The sequence below is a fragment of the Cebus imitator genome, unplaced genomic scaffold (assembly GCF_001604975.1).
Source record: "Cebus imitator isolate Cc_AM_T3 unplaced genomic scaffold, Cebus_imitator-1.0 Scaffold136, whole genome shotgun sequence".
Taxonomy (NCBI): domain Eukaryota; kingdom Metazoa; phylum Chordata; class Mammalia; order Primates; family Cebidae; genus Cebus; species Cebus imitator.
This window is the reverse complement of record NW_016107451.1, coordinates 687,366-694,029: the sequence shown is the minus strand read 5'-3', so window position 1 is coordinate 694,029 and position 6,664 is coordinate 687,366.

The following is a 6,664-nucleotide window of genomic DNA, read 5'->3' as shown; positions in this document are numbered from 1 at the left end:
GCCGTAAGGGGAATCCCGCAGTCGTGCCCCGGCCTTCCCATTCCTTTTCGCCACCCTGCATTTTAAAGATAAAACCAAGCCTTTATCTTTCCTTCCCGTGAACTCCAAGCTTTGTCCACGCGTATTCGATGTGGGTGGAGACACGGACTGTGCCACCCCAGGGGCCACCCTTTGCTCTGGGGCCGGAGAAAGCGCCCGCAGCCTAGGCGGGGAGGGCGGGCCCGAATAGGGAACAACGTGGAGGGCGGAAGCCCGGCCCTCCCCGCGCCTGGCGACCGGCGGTGGGCGGGGCGCGGGGGCGGGGTCTGCTGCGTCCGGCTGGAACCGCGCTCCCCGGTGGGCGGGACCCCGTCGCCCGCCGCCCGCTTCCTCCCGGCGCAAGTGTTTAGGGGCGCCCGGGTGCAATCGGAACGTCAGCTCTTTGAGGCAGGCTGGCCCTAAGTCCTCTCACTTCACAGATAAGGAAACTGAGGCCGAGACGGGCAGGGACTAGTCTAAGGTCGTTCCGATTGCCACCTGCTCCTCTCCGCCGTGGGGAAGTCACTTCTCCCTGATCCCAGGGACGACTCTGAAGCCAGCTCTGGGAGGAGGACCCCCAACTAGAAAAATGCCAGGGAGGAATGGCAACCCTGACCACTTAACACACTGTGACTGGGGCAACAAAAATCTTCACCTGAGACCCAGCCCTGCTGTTCTGCTTCCTCGGTGGAAGCCACACGAACCCACTGGTACAGCGGCAGCAATAGACACAGGGCGGCTGAAAGCTGATTTGGAGCTTCCCGGAGCACGTCGATTGTGCTGTGCCAGTGCGGGGGGGTACCCCTCTGTTCTGGCCCCAGGCTCCTTTCTTTGCTAACCCATGCAAGAAGAGGGGGACAGTCAGTGGCAGTGGGTTCAGGACTCCACAGCCGCGGCTTCCTCGTCACATATAGCCAGAAAGCAAAGCATCATGAGGCTGAGAGGCAGGCCAATTCATTCCATCACATGGCACCCTCGGAGCGTTCCTATTTTGAGGACTGGTTAGAAGAGAGCTAGAAACATAGAAAGCGGGCCTTTAAGGGCATCGTAATGCATCCTAGGGGGAAAAAACCTGCAGATACTGGCAATCAAGGACTTCGTGAACCAGAGGAAGGGGGCCGTTTGTAAGCCCTAGTCTACAGGGGCCTCTGATCTTTTCACATTTACTGCCCCTGCATCTAGAGCTGAGCATGGGGAGGTCGCCACACACACATGTCCAGGTAGGTACCACTGACTGCTTATAATGAAGCTGGAGCAAGGCGGATTGGAACGGAACAGCTCAGTTCTCCACGAGATGCGTGCCCCTTTCCTGGAAGGGCTGGGTCTGTGCTGGCTAAGGTGTCTGCCACTTGCTACCGGTAGGGCTGGGCCTGGCCCGTTCTGCACAACTAGAGAAAATGGGAAATTCAAAGGCAATGTAACATATAGACGGCAGTAGTACGGGGACTCTAAACGGTACTGAGGCCGTCCCTGGCTTGTGATGGCTCGACTTTTCAGGTTTACAATGGTTGCAAAAGCGATAATCTAGCGGGCACTCAATTTGGGGTGGGGTTATGGTGGTAGGTGGAGGAGTGCCTGTACATAATAGTGACCCGAGATAATGCTGTTGGCCCAGTTCTTATTTTGTGTGGGGTTAGCACCATGGCAGGTCGTGCTCCGGCCAGCCCTCCCTACCGTTCTTAGGTGGCCATACACTCACAGCCCTGGAGTTTCTGCTGAAAGCTGAGGTCCAATTTTTTTTTATTCTTCTTCGTCACTGGCCAGCTCTAAACCAGTAAGGAGGCACCTCTCTGAAATGCAGTATTCGGAAGGCACTGTTTGCTTCAGGGGTGAGGGAGCAGATGAGAGTCGAGTGAGCAGAGATTTGAATGCCAGCGTCTCCACTGCCCCAATACCCCATCTGCTCCAGAGCTTAGTGATGTTTGCTATTTAAAACAAACAGCCTTACTGGCTTCACATGATCATCTGTTTATTTGGGTCATGTGGGGACAGCAGCCAGGGGATGTTAGGCAAAAACAAGGGTTTAGAAGGGAGGCTGTGGCCGGACGCGATGGCTCACGCCTGTAATCCCAGCACTTTGGGAGGCCAAGACGGGTGGATCACTTGAGGTCAGGAGTTTAAGACAAGCCTGGCCAACGTGATGAAAACCCATCTCTACTTTAAAAAAAAAGAGGCTGTTTCTGGGCCTATTGTTGCCTACAGGAGCCTGAAAATGGCCAAAAAGAATACCTCATCAAGCAAGCTTTCCCACGTGGGGAATGGACAGTGCGAGTGGGAGATACCTATGAAGGGAGATGGGAGGGGAATGAATAGGAGGGCTGTTGAACATTTTAGCCCCAGCTTCCTGGGGGTGGAGCCAGAATAGAGGCTGGCAACTATACTCACTCCAGAGAAAGAGAAACAAATCTTTTTTGGTTTCAGCAGAAAGGTTAGCAGGTTTGGGGAATTATCCAAAGGCCACCAATCTCCAAAAGGTGTTCCTTAAGTTTTTCTTTTTTTTTTTTTTTTGAGACAGAGTCTCACTTTGTCACCACAGGCTGGAGTGCACTGATGTGATCTCGGCTCACTGTAACCTCTGCCTCCGGGGTTCAAGCAATTCTCCTGCCTCAACCTCTGGAGTAGCTGGGATTACAGGAGCATGCCACACACCCAGCTAATTTTTGTATTTTTCGTAGAGACGGGTTTCACCACGTTGGCCAGGCTGGTCTCCAACTCCTGACCTCAGGTGATCCACCAGCCTCGGCCTCTCAAGGTGCTGGGATGACAGGCTAAGCCTCCATACCCAGCTGTTCCTGAAGTGTTTCTAGGTGCTTCACCTCTGAGCAGGAGAATACCTAGGCTACCCAGCATTGTGACTTTTTCATGAGAAGATTTCTGTTTTCAGTCTTCCTCCTCAAGTCTCGTGCACCCCCTGCCCAGTTCGAATTCCATTATGTCCTCCAGTTTTTGAATCTTTTATTCTTATTCACCAGTCACAATAAGAAGCACCAATTCAGGCTGGGCGCGGTGGCTCATGCATGTAATCCCTGCACTTTGGGAGGCCGAGGCGGGCAGATCACCTTAGGTCGGGAGTTCCAGACCAGCCTGACCAATATGAGGAAACCCCATCTCTACTAAAAATACAAAATTAACTACGCATGGTGTCATGCACCTGAAATCCCAGCTACTAGGGAGGCTGAGGCAGGAGAATTGCTTGAACCTGGGAGGTGGAGGTTGTAGTGAGCCAAGATCATGCCACTGCCCTCCAGCCTGGGCAATAAGAGTGGGCCTCCATCTCAAAAAAAAAAAAAAAAAAAAGAAGAAGAAGCACCAGTTCTCCAATTTTTTAATATGCTGAGCCAGAGACATCCCCTCCGTGAAACTGTCTTCCTTCCCAACCCCTAACACTCACCCAACAAGCCATGAACTCCAAGAGCTATGAAAACCAGTTCCCTGACCCTATAAAGCCGTCATGAGATGGGGGAAAGGTGTGAAGCCAACAGCACAGATGATCACACTAGATCCCGGAAGGTGTCTCCCAGCCCTTCAAGCCCTGGCGGCTCATCTTTTGCAAGCAGCTGAGGAGCTTTTCACATACCATCATTAAAACAAGGCCCAAGGGAAAGAGCCAGCTACGGGATGAAGAGGAAGAAACAGAAGACCAGAACACTCAAGACACACCAGGGAAGACCCGTTTCATAAAGATTTATTGTGTGCCTGACATGGTATGTGGTGGGACCGCTGGTAAGCCCGAGTGGGGTGATTGCAGAGTGGAACTCCACTCCACAGTGAGACCTGCAAAAGGTTAGTTCGGCTGTCCCTGCCGTGCTGGACGCAGCAGCAGAGACAGGACTACACGAGGACCCAGAAGACACTGCCGTGCTCATTTTAGATGTAGCCGGCCTTCTGTGTCCACGGGTTCCACCCCCATGGAGGCAACTAACTGTGGATCAAAAATAGGAAAAAAAAATTACAAAAATACAGTAAGAAATAATACAAATGAAAAAACGAAACCAACACAGCAGAAGAACTATTTACACACCACTTACATAGTATGAGGCATTCGAGTAGCGTAGAGGGGATTTAAAAGATACAGGAGGATGTGCATAGGTTCCAATAAGGAATTTGAGCATCATCCGTGGACGGTATTCAGGGGCTCCTGGAACCAGCCCCCATGCGACAGTGAGAAGTGACTGTAATCATCTCTTTTTTTTTGAGATGCAGTTTTGCTCTTGTTGCTCAGGTTGCAACGGCGCAATCTCGCCTCACCACAACCTCCTCCTCCCAGGTTCAAGCAATTCTCCTGCCTCAGCCTCTTGAATAGCTGGGATTACAGGCATGAGCCACCACGCCCAGCTAATTTTGTATTTCTAGTTGAGATGGGGTTTCTCCATGTTGGACAGGCTGGTCTCAAACTCCTGACCTCAGGTGATCTGCCCGCCTCGGCCTCCCAAAGTGCAGGGATTATAGGCATCAGCCACCGCCCCTGGCTGTAATCATCTTTTTCTATGTAGAGATAAAAAGAAATTCAGTGGATTTAAGGCTGGGCCAGTCAGCTGAGCCTGAGTCCCGAAAGGCCCAGTTTGAACAATGAGGAGGACTTGGAATTACTCTGACAGAGGTGGACCCATATCATCAGTCAAATGGGGTCCCCACAGCCAGAAGTTTCCACAGGACTCTTTACCTCCTTTCCCCACCCCGAGTGAGCTGTCAGAGGACCTCTCCTGAACTCACGGAACAGGTCCAATCAAGTTCCACCTTCCATTCATGTGCTTTCCAGAAGCTGGGCGCGGTGGCTCATGCCTTAAGCCCCAGCCACTCGGGAGGCTGAGACAGGAGAATTGCTTGAGCTCAGGATTTCAAGGCCAGTCTGGGCAACCATAGCAAGATAGTCTCTGAAAAAAAAAAAAAAAAAAAAAATCGAGACCTCATATGATGTTATAGCTGGAGGAGTTGGGATCACCTGGTCTGACCTCCCAAGAGGTGTATCCAAGGTCGCAAAGCTGCCAAGTGTCAGCTGTGCTGAGCGGTGGTGATCCTCTGGCTGGCTGGGCCAGGCTGGCCCGGGGAAGTGTTACCAGTGTGGGGTCTTGAGTTCCTGAAAGCCTCACAGAAGTGAGTAAAGGTGGAGAGCAAGCTCCTCTCCTCCTAGTTAAAGACAGGAATAATCATTAACCTTGCTGAGTGGCATCCACAAAACAAGCTCAGCAGATAAGCAGGAAGACAGGGAAACAGAGTCAGACCTGGGACCCAGGAGCTCACAGGACCCCGTTCGGCCTCAGCCCTCTGAGGCATGGAGGCTGCTAGCCAGACCCGGGAAGGTCGACACTACTTACTGGGGCTTTTGTCTGGCATGAAAGGTGACGGGGAAAGGGGCAGATTTTTATCTAGGCAGCCAATGTGGGTGTGGACACTGAGTAATAAGGAAAGAAACGCAGTCAAAAGCAAAGAGGGAGGAGCTATGTCCTCTGAGCTCTTCTGAGAAGCCAGAGTCCAGGCAAGCTCAGCAGCTAGAGCCAGGGCTGTGGGTGACAGGGTCGGAAACTTGGGGAGGAGGCGGCTGAGCCAGCAGAAAGGCACATGAGACAGATTGGGGCTCCAGGGATTCCTTAAAGGAAAAAGGAGGTGGCTTTATGACAGTAAACGAATTCAGGTCGAGGGGGTGGGGACGGGCAGAAGAGATGAGTAAAGAGGGGTGGAGACTTGCCATGTGAGTCAAGAGTCCGCTGGATCATGCAGGGGTGGGGACATCCGTGATAGGGAAGGCGCCTCCCAGGACAGAGGGGCTGCAATGAGATCAGTGCCCCACGGAAAGGACTAAGGTCTATGTCTCAGCAGCCCCAGTTCACACCCAAACGCAAGGCTGTAGAATCAAGACTTGAAAGCCCAAGAGATCGGCCGCCTATGCCGGGAATGAGGTGCTCTCAGGAATCAAGGACGAGAGGGCCCATCGCTGGCTGGACAGCTCAGAGCAGATGCGGCAGATCCAGGGCGCAGCTCTAGGTGCATGAGGAGATCTCTGACCAAGGCCCAGGGCCCACTGGGAGAGCACACAGCCCTGCTGCCCCGCCTGCTCTAGCCCCTGCCCCATCAGGGACACCTCAGTGGGGAGTGCTAGAGCTTCCCACCGTCTATCTGATGAGTGACTGAAATAATGCCGAACCATTTGCTAAAGGCAGGTCCTGAAACTTCACACCCATACACCAATGCAAATTCGAATGCTGCATGTAAACAATAAAACCAAAATAGCCATAATAAAATAGAGGAAAAGTTTTCAGCTCTCGGGTAGTGAAAGGAGTTTCTACCCACAAAGGCAAACAAAGAAAATAGAAAGGCACAGTGTGATAGATTTGATTGCCTCTAAAAGCTCCTAACTAAACCAAATCATCATTAAAGAAAAGAAAAATGGGCTGGTTGTGGCGGCTCACGCCTGTAATCCTAACACTTTGGGCAGCCAAGGTGGGTGGATCACCTGAGGTCAGGAGTTGGAAACCAGCCTGGGCAACATGGCGAAACCCCGTCTCTACTAAAAATACAAAACACTAGCTGGGTGTGGTGGTGCACGACTGTAGTCCCAGCTACTCAGGAGGCAAAGGCAGAAGAATTCCTTAAACCCGGGAGGCAGAGGTTGCTCTGAGCCGAGATCGTGCCACTGCACTCTAGTCTG